Raw genomic sequence first — 20248 nt, 5'->3', positions numbered from 1 at the left:
AAAAAAAAAAATTTTTTTTTCAACGTTTATTCATTTTTGGGACAGAGAGAGACAGAGCATGAACGGGCGAGGGGCAGAGAGAGAGGGAGACACAGAATCGGAAACAGGCTCCAGGCTCTGAGCCATCAGCCCAGAGCCCGACGCGGGGCTCGAACTCACGGACCGCGAGATCGTGACCTGGCCGAAGTCGGACGCTTAACCGACTGCGCCACCCAGGCGCCCCTACAAATCTTAAACGTATTCTCCACAAGGGCGCCTGGGGGCTCAGTCCGACTTCAGCTCAGGTCATGATTTCACAGTTCATGGGTTCAACCCCCGCCCCACCCACCCCGCCCCGTCAGGCTCTGTGCTGACATCTCAGAGCCTGAGCCTGCTTCAGATTCTGTGTCTCCCTCTCCGCCCCTCCCCACTCACATGCTTCTCTTTCTCTAAAATAAATAAACATTTAAAATAAAAATTTTTAAGTCTTCTCCACAAACACTAAAAGACTTTACCCATCTGAGCAAGTAAACTTTATTCCAACTGTTACTTATAAACTAGTGAGTTTTATATAGTCTAAAATAAAATCTCTGGGGCGCCTGGGTGGCGCAGTCGGTTAAGCGTCCGACTTCAGCCAGGTCACGATCTCGCGGTCCGTGAGTTCGAGCCCCGCGTCAGGCTCTGGGCTGATGGCTCAGAGCCTGGAGCCTGTTTCCGATTCTGTGTCTCCCTCTCTCTCTGCCCCTCCCCCGTTCGTGCTCTGTCTCTCTCTGTCCCAAAAATAAATAAACGTTGAAAAAAAAAATTAAAAAAAAATAAACAAAATAAAATAAAATCTCTGTGTTCGTCCATATATACATCTATGTAAGTACATTATAGATAGGAAATACAGATATTTCCCTAACTCTGGAAGGTATTCCCAAAATTAATTTGCAAAAGAGCTCCATGTAACTGACTTAAAAATAAGCGCTTATATAAATTCACTCTAAACTCTCAGAAGTATAGAAACTAACCCAAATTCTTTCTTTCTAAGTCCATATGATCTGAGAAAACTCTTTGGTTTAAAAAAAAAAAAAAAGGTAGTTTAATTTTCTTGGTTTAATTAATGCATACATGTCTTTAGGGTTATCAACATTAAGTGTAATATTTTTACTCTACCTAGGTTCACTAATCAAGTTCATGTTATATCTCTTGACAAAATATGTCAATAAGAAAAATGCTTGGGATGATAGCTGCCTTTGTCTAATGTCTCATGAAGTTTTTGTGAATAATGTAACCATCATTACTGGAGCCCCTTGGTGGCTCAGTCAGTTAAGCGTCTGACTTCTGTTCAGGTCATGATCTCACGGTTTGTGAGTCCAAGCCCTGAGCCCTGCGTCAGGCTCTGTGCTGACAGCTGAGAGACTGGAGCCTGCTTCAGATTCTGTGTCTCTCTCTCTCTCTCTCTCTCTCTCTCTCTCTGCCCCTCCCCCACTTGCGCTCTGTCCCTGTCTCTCTCTCTCAAGAATAAACATTTAAAAAAATTTAACAACTTAAAATATATTTAAAAAACTCATTGTTGAAAGCAAATAATTTAGATAGATATATGTGAGATAGGAATTTTTAGGCAAGCTTCTTAGCAACAACTATATTTTATGGTATATGTACTTAAAAACAGTTTCCAAAATATTTTTGGTAACCTGAAACTTTAGAGTTTTGCTAAGTTAAATGATAGAAATTCACTGAATATCTAGATTATCTCCAAATAAAATTAAATAATGGAACATTAATTACTGAACATAGGTTTATCTTCTTTTACCTTCCTTATTACAAAGAAACTAAAAGATAAATTTGGGTCTGTTAGTATACATTTTGTGCTTTATTGACAATGCAGTATGAAGAAGCATTAAGTTCCTAGAAATTGTAAAATGTATTCATAAATTTGCCAATCTAAAGAATGCTGGTATAACAGTTCATAATTGCTCACTACAGGCATACCCAGAGATACTGTAATCTCAATTCCAGACCATGAATAAAGTGAACACCTCAATAAAGTGAATCAAAGGAATTTTCTGGTTTCCCAGATATAAAATTTATGTTTACACATATTGTAACTTATTGAGGCACCTGGGTGGCTCAGTTGATTAAGCGGCCAACTCTTGATCCCAGCTCAGGTTGTGATCTCGTGGTTTGTGGGATTAAGCCCTGCGTCAAGCTCTGCACTGACAGTGCAGAGTCTGCTTGGGATTCTCTCCCTCTCTCAAAAGTAAACAAGCAAGCTTTAAAAAGGCTTTTTTGAGGGGAGGGTGCCAAGGTGGCTCAAAACGCGATCTTGCAGATCTTGAGTGTTAGCCCCACATTGGGCTCTGTGCTGGTGGTGCAGAGCTTGCTTCGGATTCTTTCTCTCTGCCCCTTCCCCACTTGCCCCCTCTCTCTCTCTGAGAATAAATACACTTTAAAAAAAAAAAAAGTTAAAAAAATACTATAGCTTATTAAGTGTTCAAAAGCATTTTATCTTAAAAAAAACAATGTACATAACTTAATTTAAAAATACTTTATCGCTAAACTCTGCTAACCATCATCTGAACTTGCAGTGAGTTGTAATCTTTTTGCTGCTAGAGGCTCTTGTCTCAATGTTGATGGCTGCTGACTGATCTTGGTGGCTGTGGCAATTTCTTAAAAGTAGACAACAGTGAAGTTTGTCACAACTGACTCTTCCTTTCATGAACCATTTCTCTGTAGCATGTGACACTATTTGATAGCATTTTACCCACAGCAGAACTTCTGTCCTTGGTTGTCATTTCAACAATCTTCACAGCATCTCCACCAAGAAACTACTTTCTTGGTGGTTTTGCTCATCCATAAGAAGCAATTCCTCATCTGTTCAAGTTTGATCATGAGATTCCAGCAATTCCGTCACATCTTCAGGCTCCACTTCTAATTCTGGTTCTCTTGCTATTTCCACCATGGCTGCAGTTACTTCCTCCCCTCAAGTCTTGAATCCCTCAGAGTCACAATGAGGGTTGTACTCAATTTCTTCCAAACTCCTGTTCATGTTAATGTTTTGACCTCTTCCCATGAATCACGAATGTCCTTAATGGCATCTAGAATGGTGAATCTTTTCCAGAAGGCTTTCAATTTACTTTGCCTAGATCCATCAAAGGATGTATCTCTATGGCAGCTACAGCCTTATGAAATGTATTTCTTAAACAGTAAGTCTTGAAATCAAAATGACTGATCCGTGGACTGCAGAATGGATGGATGCTGTGTTACCAGGCAAAAAAACAATATTAATCTTGCTGTACATCTCCATCAGAGTTCTTGAGTGACCAGGTACACTGGTCATGATGAGCAGTAATATTTTAAAAGAAATCTTCTTTTCTGAGCAGTAGGTCTCAACAGTGGGCTTAAAATATTCAGTAAACCATATTATAAACAGATGTGCTGTCATCCAGGCTTTGTTGTTCCATTTCTAAAGCACAGGAAGGATAAACATAGTATTCTTAAGGGCCCTAGAATTTTCAAATAGGAAAGGAGCAGTGGCTTCAACTTAAAAGTCACCAACTGCATTAGGTCCTACCAAGAAAGTCAGTCTTTGAAGCACTTTTGATGCTTTGAAGCCAGGCACTGACTTCTCTCTAGTTACGAGTCCTAGATGGCATCTTCTTCCAATATAAAGCTGTTTCATGTACACTGGAAATTTATAGTTTAGTGCAGCCATCTTCATTAACTATCTGAGCTAGAACTCCTGGATAACTTGTTGTAGCTTGGACTTGGTACTTAACACTTTAATATTATAGAGACAGCTTCTTTCTTTAACCCTCATGAACCAACCTTTGCTAGCTTCAAACTTTTCTTCTGCAGCTTCTTCATTTCTCACAGCCTTCACAGAATTGAAGAGAGACAGGGCCATGTTCTGGACTAGGTCCTGCCTTACAGGAATGATCTTCTACCTAGACCACTAAAATTTTCTCCATATCAGCAATAAGACGGTTTCATTTTCTTATTATTTGTGTGTTTGCTGTAGTAGTACTTTTAATTTCCTTCAAGAACTCCTCCTTTGCATTCACAACTTGGCTAATTGGTGCAAGAGACCTAGCTTTCATTCTACCTTGACTCTTGACAAGCCTTCCTCACTAAGCTGAGTCATTTCTAGCTTCGGATTTCAAGTGAGAGATGTGTGACTCCCTCTTTAGCTTCAACACTTAGAGGCCATTGAAGGGTCATTAATTGGCTTATTTCATTAATGGTGTGTCTCAGAGAATAGGAAGGCCCGAGGAGAGGGAGAAAGACCAGGGATCTGCTGGTCAATGGAGGAATTAGAACCCCCACATTACTCTGACTTATATGAGCATGATTTATGGTGCTTCAAAACATCAAAGATCACTAATCACAGATCACCATAACAAATATAGTAATAATTAAAAAGTTTGAAATATTGTGAGAATTACCAAAACATGACACAGAGACATGAAGTGAGCAAATGTTGGAGAAATGGGGTTGATAGATTTGCTGAACACAATTCAATTCATTTAAAAAAAAAAAAAACAGTACCTGCAAAGTATAATAAAGCAAAGCACAAAAAAATGAGGTATGCCTATACTTATTTTACTGGAAATTAAAATTTCTAAGGGCTAAGAATTCTAACTAATGTATGTAGTTAAAGCTACTAAAAATAATAAAGGAAACAAGTCTATATACAAGGAAAGTAGCATGTGTTTTCAAGAAAAGGTATGAAATATGGAGGTACTTTTAAGGGAAAGAAAGAAAATTTGTCCTACAGTAAAACTAGTTATGAGACAGGAAATTATAAAATATGAATGTAAAAAACAAAGTTGTAGGTTTGTAGAAAAGGAATATTTGAAGAGAAATTTTAATGAGAGGTCAAGCTGGTTAAAATTAAAATGAATTTATTTAACAATGAGTTTTATATCAAAAGTATACTGGTGTGAAATCAGAATTTGATTTTTCTCTTATAAAAGGACAAAGTTGGGGTGCCAGGGTGGCTCAGTCGATTAAGTGTCCAACTCTTGATTTCAGCTCAGGTCATGATCTCATGGGCTCAAGCCCTGCATGGGGACCTGCAATGACAGCATGGAACCTGCTTGGAATTCTCCCTCTCCCTCTCTCTCTGCCCCTCCCCCGACTTGCACACACACATGCACCTGTGCTCTCTCTCAAAAATAAATAAAAAAATTTTAAAAAGGGTGAAGTTTTCTTGGTCTGCTCTCAATAACAAGAAATTATAAAGGGATTTTCTTTACCCTTAAAGTAATCTGCCCACTAGAAAACAGAATTCCTGTGTTTTATCAAAATATTGCCCTATGCTTCATGTTGCTTAATCAGTTTTTGATTACTTAAGAAAACTGAATATTATATATTCTCAATATTAAAAGGGTTAAGTGTTTCCTTTATGCAGCCAGTGAACTTTCTATATTTGCCTGCTAAGTCTTAATTGCCACTTGGATAAATAGATAACTATGTACTGTTCCATAGTGACCCATTTTTAAAGTTTTTTGATATCTTTTGACAAAGTTCCCCCAAATCAAGGAACCTCAAAATAGCTTTGGAAGAGCTCAAAATAGCTTTGGAATTTTTCAAAGGGCCCCTGAAAAACAAATGCAAAAAAATAGCATCTTTTTTTATAAGGAGAGAGAGAACAAATTAGGCTTATTTGAGGGTGCCTGTATGGCACAGTCAATTGAGCATCTGACTCTTGAGTTCAGTTCAGGTCATGATCTCACAGTCATGAGATCGAAACCCCACCCCTACCCCTACCCCACTCTGAGCATGGAGGCTGCTTGCGATTCTCTTCCTGCCCCTTCCTCCCCCACTTGAATGTGTGCAGGCATGCACACTCTCTGTCAAAAAATAGAAATTAAAAAAATTTTAATTAAAAAAAATTTTTAATAAACTAGGCTTATTTGATGTTATTACATGGGAAGCATTTGTCAAGTAAGTGATGATAAATCTTGTATGGGTAAATATTATTAATAGAAGTGTTCTAAAAACTATATAAAATTTCTAAAATCCTGATATGTCCTGGTATACTATTATCAATCATAATTCTAGTTATTATCTTAAAATGTTGTATGTCACAGAAATAACCAATTTCCTTGTCAACTCCATTGTAATAAACTCTAATCAGGTTGTTAACCACTGACATTTTTAAGTCTTTTATCATTTACATAGTTATGTTTTTACTCAGATACTTTTACAAAAGCGTTCCTGAAAAATGCTTTATATTCAAGGAGATTCATGGAAAAGACTCTAGAACACAGGTTTCTGATAACTTGAAGATCATAAAATTGGACTGAGTAAAAATTTCCAGAACTATCAGGAAAACTGGATTCAAGCAAAAGAATTAGTTATATGGGACTAAATAAATGGAGGAGAGTAACTATAATTTTTATAACTTTTTGTTTGAATATTGTTGGCTCTTTAATCTTGTTTCCCAGATATAAGGAAACCTTTCCTCTGAAGCCAAATATAAACTTACAGCAATTAGGTAAATTATATCTTTATAAGCATGTTTGAGACATTTATATATTTCTCTGTACCTGATCCCTCCAGAATTTAGAAACTCTCAGTGAATATTCTTATTTTTATGGCAATATGTTTATTTGCTTAATTTCAATAAGAATCTGTTCTCCTTATAACAAAAGACAATTGTAAACACTGGTTATATTACCAAAACTTTGATTGGAATGTCGTATTTGAGAGAAAGATGCAGACTCAGATATGACCAGACAGCTTTAAGGAACCAAGGAGGACTATAGACACAATAAATCCCCTTGGAAAAACTGGCCTGGTACCTTGCTTACAAGGTTCCTAGCAGCCTTCCCAGGTGAATAAAAAAAGGCCACTTCCTGGAAGGTACAGGAACCTCAACATGTTTTGGGGACATTGAAAAGCGAGGAACTATATTGTAGGCAAGGTCTAATGGCAAGTATTTGGCTTGGTTTCTTAGCCTTTGGAGGCTGTTAAAAGTCCAATCTGAAGTTCCCTTTATACACAGTTTCACCAAAGCAGATTTAAAAGAGTCTATAAGGGGGGGGGGGGGGGGCCGGGACGGGGGCGCAGCGCCTGGGTGGCTCAGTCGGTTGGACAGCTGACTTCAGCTTAGGTCATGATCTCGTGGTCCATGAGCTCAAGCCCCGTGTCGGGCTCTGTGCTGAGAGCCTGGAGCCTGCTTCGGATTCTGTGTACCCCGTCTCTATCTCTCCCCCACTCATGCTCTGTGTCACTCTGTCTCTCAAAAATAAAGGTTAATTTTTTTTTTAAAGAAAAAAAGAGTCTATATGGGGTACCTGGGTGGCTCAGTTGGTTAAGCATCCAACTTTTGATACTGGTTCAGGTCCTGATCTTGCAGTCATAAGATCCAGCCCTGTGTCAGGCTCCACACTCTGATTCCCTCTCCCTCTGCCCCTCCCCGCTCTCTCAAACATTTAAAAAATTAGTAATAAAATATAAGAGCCTATATGATCAATTGCTATTCTTGCTGCATTTATGCAAATAACCAGGCCAATTTACTAAAACTAGACTTATTTTGCAAACAAATTACTTTTAACTTGGCTATCTTTGGTAGAAAAGAGAGTGGTTATAGAGAGAAAAAAATGTTTCAATAGCACACCTTTGTGGATACTAGATTCTAATACTGTTCATTCTAAATTGACTAGATCTTGAATTCTTCTAGTTTCTCCAATGTCTGGCTACAACTCTCCAAACTAATGTTTTTATTTTTTCTCCGACCCTTCTGAGTTAGAATCATTGAAAACTAAAACTGCCCTTCCTAAAGTCTTCCAAACTGAACAACTTGATGTAAACCTCATAGAATTCACCCTAATAATTCATGTTTAGACAATCTTTGTACATGTTGCTATACCGGCCACTGACAAAGTTTGCCTGAAGACACAATGACATAATTAGAGACATTCAAACTATAAAAGATGCTTCAACCCTGACATCTAGAAATCTTCTCAACTGATTATCCTCAAAACTTACAAATTGGCTGATAATTGTTCCAATCATTAACTATTGTTCTTCTTTTCTTCCTATAGAAATGTCTTATTAAGTACCTGATTGCAGGTATAACACAAGCCTACCTCTGGAAGTCTACCTGCATTACTACCTCCTGAAATGAGTTTAACTGAACTTACCTATTGTCAAGACTGTGACTGATCCACTGAGATGAAACTATCTACCAAGTCAATTTCAGGACTGTAGGGGAGCACAATCTGCTACACCAAAATGTGTCTCTCTAGCATGTGAATGATTCTAGGCTGATTATTTTTAAGAATCAGAAGGCTCATGGGCTCAGTCAGTTAAGCATCCAACTCTTGGTGTTGGCTCAGGTCATGATCTCACAGTTCTTGAGTTCAAGCCCCACAACGGGTTCTGTGCTACAGCGTGGAGCCTGCGTGGGATTTCTCTCTCCCTCTCTCTCTGCCCTTCACCGGGGCTTGCTCTCTCTTTCTTTCAAAAAATACACAAACAAAAAAAAGGAATCAGAAGGGTTACAAAGAAACTTTGACCTTCCCCCTAAATGCCTAAAAGAATTTAGAGAACCTGCTCCAAGAAGGGAGCTATCACCACAGCTAACTATAGTATAACTTGAACTTGGGAGTGGCAGACAGAAAGGAACTTTGCAAAGTCTGTTAAAATTCCTCTCTATGCAAAAAAAAGAAAAAAAAAGAAAGAAAGAAAAGGGGGCGCCTGGGTGGCTCAGTCGGTTAAGCTCCGACTTCGGCTCAGGTCACGATCTCGCGGTCCGTGAGTTCGAGCCCCGCGTCGGGCTCTGTGCTGACTGCTCAGAGCCTGGAGCCTGTTTCAGATTCTGTGTCTCCGTCTCTCTCTGACCCTCCCCTGTTCATGCTCTGTCTCTCTCTGTCTCAAAAATAAATAAACGTTAAAAAAAAAAAAATTCCTCTCTATGCCCCACTGTTTCTGTATGATCCAGCAAACATTTGTTTACCAAACATTCATTCTTTTTCATCTTCCTAGGAAGATTCCTTTCATCTTCCCTTTGAATTCTCAGCCCCATACCCAACTTCTCTTTAGCTATGGATAGCATATAAGCCTCAACTGCCTGACTTCCTATGGGTCTCATAATCTTATGGAGCCCCATAGTTAGGTAATCAGATATGATTTTCTCCTGTTAATCTGCCTTATACCAGCCAAAAGGACCTCAAAGGACAGAGGAAAAATTTCCATCCCCCAACCTTGTAAAAATATTTACATTGGCATATGTAAACAGTATCAAAATTTAACTAAAATTTTAATAAAATGTGGGCAGAGAGAAAAGAACTTAATCATCATCTTCTTATAGGCAATCAACAGATACTATCTGCAAGAGGAAAAAAAAGACAAAAGCATGCTATTTAGAAAATATTGAAATAAATTCCAGGATAAAAATGATTGCCTGAGGAAAAAAAAGAAATAGAATAATAGAGTTCTGGTTATTAGAACCCTGTAGTGGTTTCTTTTTTTTTTTTTTTTTTTAATGTTTTATGTGATAAACATAAAGGTTAAAATAAAGTTTCCCTGTGTTACATACAGTGAAGAAAACATTTGTTTTTGAGAACTCTGAAAATCTGAAAAATGGTAGTATATCAGTCTACGGAAAACTCCTTCACAAAAAATTTAAGCAGATTTATAAGCAGGTAGAATGTTTTAAAGCTCTAATTACATTGAAAAGCAAAGAGATGACTTTTAAATTCTTGGTTTCAACAATTCTCTGAAAGACTAAGGACAAAGAAACATATCTGAAATAATATTAATTTCTTAATTTCATTTGTTCCTGTAGCTTACTGTTGGTCTAAGGTCACAATTCAGTCTTCCTTTGTGAAAATGCTTTTCAGAGTTTCCAGCTGTAATTTCAAAAGCAGTACTAGGACAATACAGAATTGTAAAGCTACAGACAATGAATGATAAGAGAAATAAACTAATGGGAAGAAAAAAATCACAAGCGTTCCAATCTATTTTTTTTTTAATTTTTTTTCTTCAACGTTTTTTTTTTATTTATTTTTGGGACAGAGAGAGACAGAGCATGAACGGGGGAGGGACAGAGAGAGAGGGAGACACAGAATCGGAAACAGGCTCCAGGCTCCGAGCCATCAGCCCAGAGCCTGACGCGGGGCTCGAACTCACGGACTGTGAGATCGTGACCTGGCTGAAGCCGGACGCTTAACCGACTGCGCCACCCAGGCGCCCTGCGTTCCAATCTTTAAGGAGAGAGAAAGTCTCTCTTTTTCCTTAAGAAAAATAGACTTAAAACATTCAATCAAAAAGAATGGCTTTGACACTTTCACACTTAGCACATGATATTGTGATCTGTAATATTTTGTGGTCTTCTATCCACAGTTCTTGGCTAATAGATCCCAAAACTCTTGGAATTTCCTGCATATTAACAGCAAAGGGAGCATCTTTTGTTATAATATTCGGTCTTTTGTCCTTAGATCCTGAAATAGCTTCAGAGCATAAAGGTGAAATGAGTGTTGTATTACTCATAACAACCTCCTCACCCTGTTCAACCACATCTGATTTTTTTTTTTAAGTTTATTTTTGAGAGAGAGAGAGAGAGAGAGAGAGAGAGAGAGAGAGAACGAACGAACTCGGGAGGGGCAGAGAGAGAGGGGAGAGAGAATCCCAAGCAGGCTCTGCGCTGTCAGCGTGGAGCCCAACATGGGACTCGAACCCATAGTGAGATGATGACCTGAGCAGAAATCAAGAGTCAGATGCATAACCAACTGAGCCAGCCAGGCGCCCATCAACCATACCTGATTTTATGTTAAGGAGGTGTCTTGTGGAATGCCTCCACTTAACTTAGGATGGGAGCTGGTTGCCAGAGGAACCAACCATGTGCTCAGACTTGGAACTTTCAGCCCCACACTCCCTCATCTCCAAGGAGTAAGGAGGGCTTGGAGATTGTGATCTGATCAACCATATCTATATAATCAAGCTTCCACAAAAATCCCTAACCCATGGGGTTCTGAGAATTTCTAGGTTGGTGAACACATGGGAAGTCCTGGGAGAGTGACACACCCAGAAGGCACGGAAGCTCTGCCCCTCTTCACACATAACTGCCCTTTGCATCTCTTGGCCGTTCTGGAGTTACACCCTTTTATAATAAACCTCTAATACAGTAAGTAAAATATTTTCATGAGTTCTCCAAGCCACTCTAGCAAGTTTATGGAACCCAAGGAGTAGGTGGTGGGATCATTTGATCTGTAGTCAGCTGGTCAAAACCTGGACTTGCCAGTGGCAGCTAAACAGGGAGGGGAAGCAGTCTTGTGGGTCTATGCCCTTAAACTGTGGGATATGAAGCTATCTTCTCAGATAGGGTCATTATTGCATTAAACTGTAGGACACCCAGCAGATACTGCAGAGAAGTGCTTGGTGTGAGGGGAAAAAACCCACACATCTGTTAATCAGAAGTGAAGTGTACTGTGTACTATAGTAAAGAAGAGACATACAGGAGTGTCTTTTCTTTATATAAAACATCAATTGCTTTTGCAAAGATTTTTTTTTCTTTTTGCCAGTTTCAATGGCAGCTATTTTTTTTAAACCTAATTATTAGGTAAATCCCACTTAAAAAGGAAAAAATAACTATTTGGTTAAACTGCATATTTGGTAAACTTAGTCTGTATGTGACAAAGTGTGACTCATCTAAATAAGAAAACTGTTTATTCAATTGATTTTATTTAGTAAAATACTAGAACTACAAATCCTTATAATGATGAAAACAAGAAGCAAAAGTCAAGCTTGTCTTGGATTTCTGTACCAATCCAAAAATCTCTGCAGCCAAATGCAACAAAAGATAATGACATAGAAGTAGGAGGAAAAAAATTTTTAAAAAAAGAATATACATCCCAAACCAGTATGTAGACCGAAGGCAGGTAATTTATACTATGGCCTAAATTCTCCTGAGCTATAATCAGATCATAAAACCTTTATTCCCATTCTCACAAAGCTAAACTTCTAACAACAGAAAATAGCCTGGATTCCATCTTTCTACCAAGAAACTCAAGCAAGATCACCTTATTTGCAAAGGCCCTCTGGAGGAACATTCCTAAGAAGAATATATTAACCTCACGAGTATTTATCTGTTTAAACTTAATTTGATTCAATGTTTGGTATAACTCATCACAAATCTTGTAAAGACAATTTGTGACACCCAAGGAATATGGAAAATGGAAAGAAATTTATCAAAGAAATATTTCCACTAATAAACAATCAGTTGCAATAACAAAATGGGTAGATTGTTTTCTTCAGCTGTTCTGCATTTTTGTAGCAGACAACAGTTCCAAGCAGTATAAAACGTAGACACTGTTCTTTAACCCAGAAGAATGTATAGTTGTGTCCTGCACAATCTACAATCGTTTGAAAACAAGTTAAATGTTGTTGGAAAACCTCCAGTGAGCTAAAGCCAGAAAACAATGTTTAAGATATTCTACTTCTACACTAAAAGATGGTGGTTATTTGTGTATTTGCATAGCTGCTTAACATATGAGGCTTTTATTAATAAACCAAGTGTATGCTCCCTAAGATTGTATCATATTCTAATAAGCTTCTATTTCACTAAAATTGTAGAAAACATCTCCCAAAGAACATCCCACAGGCCATCCAATGGCCTTTCATTTTGTGTCTTTTATACTTTAAAAAAAAAAGTGCGGGGCGCCTGGGTGGTGCAGTCGGTTAAGCGTCCAACTTCAGCCAGGTCACTATCTCACGGTCCGTGAGTTCGAGCCCCATGTCAGGCTCTGGGCTGATGGCTCAGAGCCTGGAGCCTGTTTCCGATTCTGTGTCTCCCTCTGTCTCTGCCCCTCCCCCGTTCATGCTCTGTCTCTCTCTGTCCCAAAAATAAATAAACGTTGAAAAAAAATTTTTTTTATAAAAAAAAAAAGTACTACTAAGATGGAAATCTTCTCAACAAATGCAGGATTAGAAATTAAAAGAAAAATCTCAAGTTCTAATGATGCTAGACACTCTTAGATGCATTGAAGCACAAGGGCTTCTGCCTCTCTGTGAGCAATGACACAGAACAGGGTATTACATCAACCAGGAAAGAAGAAAATCACCACCACAACAAAGAAACTTAAGTCGGTGCTCTGTAGCACTATAGTCACATCCACAATACTCAAATCAAGTACAGTGAAAAAGCTGTAAGCTTATTGCTGGCTTATCTTTGCTAGCTGGATTTCACAAAACCATCCCCTCGCCATAAAGAAAAAAGAAAAAGGGCAGATGGATGCTAAAGTTTTGTTTTGAAGGCAATACAATTTTGAGCTTAAAAAAGTGAAGCTACTCAATTACATCGCAGAATAAATTATTCTTTAAAAAAAAAATTTTTTTTTAATGTTTACTTATTTTTGAGAGAGACAGAGCACAGTGGGGAAGGGTCAGAGAAAGAGGGAGACACAGAATCCAAAGCAGGCTCCAGGCTCCAAGCTGTCAGCCCAGAGCCAGACACAGGGCTCAAACTCACGAACCGTGAGATCATGACCTGAGCTGAATTTGGACGCCTAACCGACTGAGCCACCCAGGCGCCCCCAGAATTACTTATTCTTAGTGAAACAGTACTTACAGATTTATTTTAGTAACTTACAGATTTTAGAGGGACTGTGATACTATACACTTTAAAATAATGGTTCATCCTTAACTTGCTTTCATGTTTTCTCCCTGCCTCTCTCCTTTTATTTGGTATACTAAAGCAGAGTAAAACTCTTGATAAAGTTCATTGTTGGAATTCCTTACTTACAGATTTATTCTCCTATATAGTCAGGATACTACAAGAAAACTTAAAACTTTTTCCTATGTGGAGATAGCTTGTGAAGCAGAAACCATAAAAAAATTTTTTTAAGTTTATTTATTTCGAGAGAGAGAAAGAGAGAGAGAAATGGAGAGAGCACGAGCGGGGTAGGGGCAGAGAGAGGGAGAAAGAGAATCTCAAGCAGGCTCCAGGCTCCAAGCTATGAGGACAGAGCTTGGCACTCATAAATCATGAGATCAAGGCCTGAGCCAAAATCAAGAGTTGGAAGCTTAACTGAGTGAGCCACCCAAGCACCCCCAGAAATCATCAAATTAAAAAAAAAAATTTTAATGTTTATTTATTTTTGAGAGAGAGATAGAGCGTGAGCAGGGGAGGGACAGAGAGAGAGGGAGACACAGAATCCGAAGAAGGCTCCAGGCTCTGAGCTGTCAGCACAGAGCCCAACATGGGGCTCAAATCCACAAACTGTGAGATCAAGACCTGAGCCAAAGTCAGACGCTCAACCGACTGAGTCACCCAGGCACCCCAAATTTCTAAAGACAGCAGAAGTTCTGAGCAGGTTTGGGTGAAGAAGTTGAACAATTTCCTGTTTAGTCCTGTTCCAGATTCACAGCCTAAGTTTCCTACAGTGTTTTAAATGTAAGTGCTCCACCTATGAATTCCTATCTATAGTCCTAGAATTCAGGAGTATCAGAGGTTGTTTAGTCCAACTCTCAACTGGAGTCATGGATATGTCCTACAACATGCATGATGTGTGTGTGGTTCTCCAGCTTTTGCCTGATCTTCCCCAGGCAACCTACCTCAAAACTGACAGTTCTGTTGTAAAATCTGTTCTTATATTATGGTTAGCATCACATTCCTAAGGTATAAATAAATGCTTTTCATATACATGCACCTGAGTATGTATGCAAGACAATCCAATGGACTGTGGTAAGAAAACATTGTAACTTCCGTTTGTACTTTTATCTCATCATTTTTTAAAAAAATTTTGTTAATATTTATTTATTTTTGACACAGAGAGAGACAGAGCATGAATGGGGGAGGGGCAAAGAGAGAGGGAGACCCAGAATTCTAAGCAGGCTCCAGGCCCTGAGCTGTCAGCACAGAGCCTGACATGGGGCCCGAACTCACGGACTGCGAGATCATGACCTGAGCCAAAGTAGGACGTTCAACCAACTGAGCCACCCAGGCGCCCCATCTCATCCTTTTAATTTAATTTTTATATTATATGATGTATGTAATTTATAGAAACAATTTTATTTGTACAATTTAAAACATAAAAATATTGGAGACATGCTAAAGGTGTGGGTGGGCAAAATAATTTGGAAGCCACTCACTACTCTTGACAGTTAATGGCCTTTCTTTTATTATTTTTTTTTAACATTAGGTCGTGGAATTACCATTTGCACCAACACGAATAGACCCAGTGGATATTATGCTAAGTGAAATAAGACTGACAGAAAGACAAATACCATATGATTTTAATTCTATGTAGAATCTAAAAAACAAAACAAACAAAACAGCAACTGGTTCACAGATACAGAAAACAAACTGTAGGCTACCAGAGGGGAAGGGGTTGAGGGTAGGCAAACCAGATGAAGGGGATTAAGAGGTACAATCCCCTCTATAGGGCTATAGGGAATATAGCCAATAATATTATAGTAACTCTGCATGATGACAGATGGTAACTAGACTTATTATAGGGATCATTTCATTATGTATGAAAATATCAAACCTCTATGATGTGCATCTAAAACTAACAGGATATCATATGTCAATTATACTTCAATAAAAACAAAAGAATTAGTCCCATAACCTGGCTGGTAATTAAAAATAAGACGGTGGAATTATATTAGGAATAACCAAGAAAACCATGTTTAAAACACACTGCAGGCAGTAAGAAGCATTGGTGTAATGCAGAACAATTGGCATGTTATTTCAACTAACATACTTTCAGCAATACCAGAAGGTATCAGCAGAGGGCCTTTAGAAATCATAAATAAAGCTTTCTAGTGACATCTTTCTCAAGTAAGCCAGGAAATTAATTAATTCCCTGCTACTGATACTTGCTAAAAAGATTTATGTTCAAATTAAATTGTCAACATCTCATTAAGACTCTGGCTCAGAAATCAAATATGAGAATTTCTCTCCAACTAAAAAAATTCACATCCAAACCAGGAAAGCAATATTCAAATGTCAAATATTGCTTTCAAGATTGCAACTCTGCACTGTAGAATGAAATTTTTCTAACAGCCTCAATGAAAGTGCTAATACTACTTTTAAAAAATATAGGGGCACCTGGGTGGCTCAGTCGGTTAAGTGCCTACTTCAGCTCAGGTCATGATCTTGCAGTCTGTGGGATCAAGCCCTGTGGCAAGCTCTGGAGCCTTCTGTGTTTCCCTCTCTCTCTGTCCCTCCCTGCTCGCCTTGTCCCTCTCTCTCAAAAATAAATACAAAAAAAAATTTTTTTTAGGGGCACCTCGGTGGCTCAGTCAGTTGAGCATCCGTCCAACTTCGGCTCAGGTCATGATCTCACAGTTAGTGGGTTTGAGCTCTGCGTCAGGCTCCGTGCTGACAGCTGAGAGCCTGGTGTCTCCCTCTCTCTGTCTGCCCCTCCCCTGTTTGCACTCTCTCTCTCTCTCTCTAAAATAAACAAACATTAAAAAAATTTTAATTTTTTTAATCTATGTGAAGTATAGAAACATCATAACACAAATATGCTAGAGAAACAACATTTTCTATCTTACCATCCTAAAAAGAAATAAATGGCTAACAACAACTACAATAACTTTTTCTTCTTAGGCCCCTACAGACCCAGACCACTCCTCTGTCATCACATCTGATTTCCTGGGAGATAATTTATTGCAATCCCAGAGACTTCTTTTACCTTAGTAAGCTGAATTTCGAGCTAGAAATTCTTTTTTTTTTTTTTTTTTTTTAAGACAAAACCTCTTTGGATTTCAAGTATCACCAGACATTAAAGAAAACACCTTATGAAAAAGAACTGAGCACTGATTAAAAAACAAATGTACCTGAAGATCTAAGTATAATAAATGACTGGATTTTTAAAAATGTCACAAAAATACAGCCATACATTAAATAATACTACAAATATAAAATAAGAAAAATTAGGTGCTGAAGGTAGGAAATATTAAGTGACATTCTCACCCTTAATACTGTATTAAAAGAAGATATAATTTGAAAGCATTTTACTCTTAAAAGCAAATATTTTAGAAACAGATAAGTTTTTCAAAAAAGTGTTCTTTTCTAACATTCTCAAAATTACTAAGCATCTGTATTTTTAAAGCACTATCTATAAAAATTTCAATTGTGCTGAATTAAATTCTATCAATTTCACCAAATGAAAATTAAAGTTATGAAAAAAAGTCACATTGTAAAAAGGAAAAACAATTTCAAAATGGAGTTGTGTACATTGAAAGAACAGAACAGCACCTTAGAATTAGGGAAGTGATAGCTCAGCTCTAGTCCCTGCTAAATACATATCTGGATATTGTGTTCTGCACACCACCATTTAAGAAGAATACAGAAGAACTGGAATAATCAAGAGCTGATGGACCAATATGACTAAATATTCCAAATTATGATGTGCAAGAACAGCCCCATGCTTGCTTCAGCAGCATATATACAAAAGTGGAACAATACAAGTGATTAGCATGGCCCATGCACAAGGATGACATTGAAATTTGTGAAGCATTCCCTATTTGTCATGGACCTCTGAGGTCCTTAGTGAATTGCTGAAACCACAAATTTATATCTGTGACTGTCAAGAATTTACTTGATGTGTAGTTTTCCAATGGAGCCCAGGAAGACTCCAAATTCATCTAGCATCCCAAGAATCCCCATAATCTCATACCTAGGAAGTACTTTTAAGCCATTCTTTTAGGCCAACCTTCTTCTTGAACTTATCTACTCTAGGCTTATATGTGATTATTCTTGCCAAGACCCACAACAACAGAGTAGTGGTCAAAGCATGACTTTTGGAGCTACGCATGGTTCTGACATCCAGTAAATTTCTAACCAATTGTGTGAACTTGGTAAGTCACTTCAACCTCAATCTTCTGTTTTCCTCACTTATAAAACAGAGACAGTAATATTTCACAGTACAGTGTTTATAGTAAAGATTCATTATTGCATTCTAGCATTTAGAATGCTAGCATTCTAGCATTTAGAATGCTAGCATTCTAGCATTTAGAATTCAATAAATATTTGTTGAATTAAGAAATAGAAAGAGAGCCTGCATGGCTCATTAGGTTAAGAGTCCGACTCTTGATTTCGGCTCAGGTCATGATCTCTGGGTTCATGAGTTTGAGTCCCATGTTGGGCTCTGCACTGACAGCATGGAGCCTGCTCAGGATTCTTGCCACCCCCCCGTCCCCCGCAAAATAAATAAATAAGCATTTAAAAAAGAAAGAAAAAAAATATCCCAAAGACTAGAGATTATTAGCCTAGAGAAGGGATTATTCAGAAACACACATTATGAAAGAAATTCATGCCTGCAGAGGCATTACATACTGTGACTGGCTCTAACTGAAGCAATGCAATTTAATACAGATTCCAGTTTACTATGTTAGATTTGTCTAACAGAGGCATGCCTGGTAGAATGGGCTTCTTTGGGAGATTTTGAGAAGCCAGATAACCACTTGGGAAGAATGTTACAGAGATGAATAAAATGACTATAGAAGTCCCTTCCAACCTAAGATATTGTGTTAATGAAAGGTTCAAAAAGATAAGTGGAACTTTCTTTCGTACAATGCTCCAGAATTCTTGTCTTACCCCTCAGATAGTTGTAGCAACTTGGCAGGAGAAGCAACACCAAAAACACAGAATTAAAAAGAATCATTGCTACTGTCACATTATCTGCCAGTTAGCTTACCTGAAGCAAAGATAAATAAATAACCTTGCATTTCCTACTTTCAGGTACTGTTCAGAGGTTAGACTGGAGGTGGTGACTTCTGGAATTACAACAATTTCACTGTGGCCTTTTGACAGTGGATATGGAAAGTAATGGGAAACTTCTATTCTTCTATCTAAATTTCTACTTTATTCATTTCTACTATAAGAGTTAATTATCAAGCTTCAAATATTACTTTAGATTTCTAAGACCAATTGATTTTTTGTTTTTTTTTCCCCTTAGGTGTTTTAGGAAAATTAGTCTCCTTAGATGGATCTTCCAAAGACTTGGAAGGTTAACCAACTTTTTGGCAGTCTAGGTCCTTCTAAGATCTTCTATACCCTCTGCCTTTATATTACACTGCTCACATTAAGTACATGATGAAAACGTAAACTATTGAGCCATATGTGCTATAATCAAATGAGCAAAAAAATTAGACTTAGCCATGTACTAGCTCTCTGGTCTTAGGCAAGTTTGAAATTTTGCCTAGCCCTAATTACTTTATTTGTGAAAACAAAACAAAACAAAACAAAACAAAACCAGGAGATCAGACCTACTTCAAAAAGCTGACATGCAATATAAATTACATTATATACACGAAAAAGGTCTTGTATAAATACTTGATAAGCTGAGTACAATCCTAAATAATACTATTAAAACAAATTCATTTCCACAAAACATTCTTGCAAATATCACGGACAACCATGTGGAAAAGATTCTCAATCACTGAATGAGTCACTGAAATTCAGTATTCTCAGGGCAGGTTTCTTGGTATTTTAAAGCAATAAGAAAGATGATGGAGGGATGGTTCTTACCTTCATCCCCCTTTCTTAGCTATAATTCTCCAACATTATTTTGTGGTTAACGTGAGACTACAATCATGAGTTCTCTTTTCTACCCTACCCTCAACCTCACAATGCAGAAATAGCTCCATAGAGACTGTATGGTTAACTGGTTTTCTCAGTAAATAGAAAAGGCCTTATTTTAGGGCCCTGTAAATAATTACTCTACTTTCTTATATATTTTTAGATATATGAGAATCCAGAATGTCACTGCTCATATTTTAACGATGAACAGTATTAAGATAACTCTAAGGAATCATTATAATTTTATTTCTATTGCTACTCATCTGAAAAAGAAGACAAGAATTATTTAAAAGTAATAACATGGGGCGCCTGGGTGGCGCAGTCGGTTAAGCGTCCGACTTCAGTCAGGTCAGGATCTCGCGGTCCGTGAGTTCGAGCCCCGCGTCGGGCTCTGGGCTGATGGCTCAGAGCCTGGAGCCTGTTTCCGATTCTGTGTCTCCCTCTCTCTCTGCCCCTCGCCCATTCATGCTCTGTCTCTCTCTGTCCCAAAAATAAATAAACGTTAAAAGTAATAACATAAGAAATCCAACAGGTAGGGGGTGCTTGGGTGGTTCAGTCGGTTAAGCATCAGACTCTTAATTTCAGCTCAGGTAAACATCTCCCAGGTTCCTGAGATTGAGGCTGTGTGAGTCAGGCTCCGCAATGACAGAACGGAGCCTGCTCGGGAGTCTCTCTCTCTTCTCTCTCTGCCCCTCCCCCTGTTCACACTCTCTCTCTTTCTCAAAATAAATAAATAAGCAT

At 38.1% G+C, this 20248-nt stretch overlaps 1 protein-coding gene and 1 non-coding gene across 5 annotated transcripts in view; one reads left to right on the top strand and one right to left on the bottom strand.

Moving 5' to 3' along the window:
- TMCC1 (transmembrane and coiled-coil domain family 1) overlaps positions 1–20248 on the bottom strand; it is a 249274-nt gene that overhangs the window by 151810 nt on the left and 77216 nt on the right. The window lies entirely within an intron of this gene.
- LOC121041401 (U6 spliceosomal RNA) lies at positions 17352–17455 on the top strand. The gene has a single exon (XR_005795721.1). It is a non-coding gene; the product is annotated as a U6 spliceosomal RNA (small nuclear RNA).

The sequence above is a fragment of the Herpailurus yagouaroundi genome, unplaced genomic scaffold (assembly GCF_014898765.1).
Source record: "Herpailurus yagouaroundi ecotype Mexico unplaced genomic scaffold, PumYag 183, whole genome shotgun sequence".
Classification (NCBI taxonomy): domain Eukaryota; kingdom Metazoa; phylum Chordata; class Mammalia; order Carnivora; family Felidae; genus Herpailurus; species Herpailurus yagouaroundi.
Note: the sequence above shows the minus strand (reverse complement) of the source record. Positions and strands in the feature narration are given on the sequence as shown.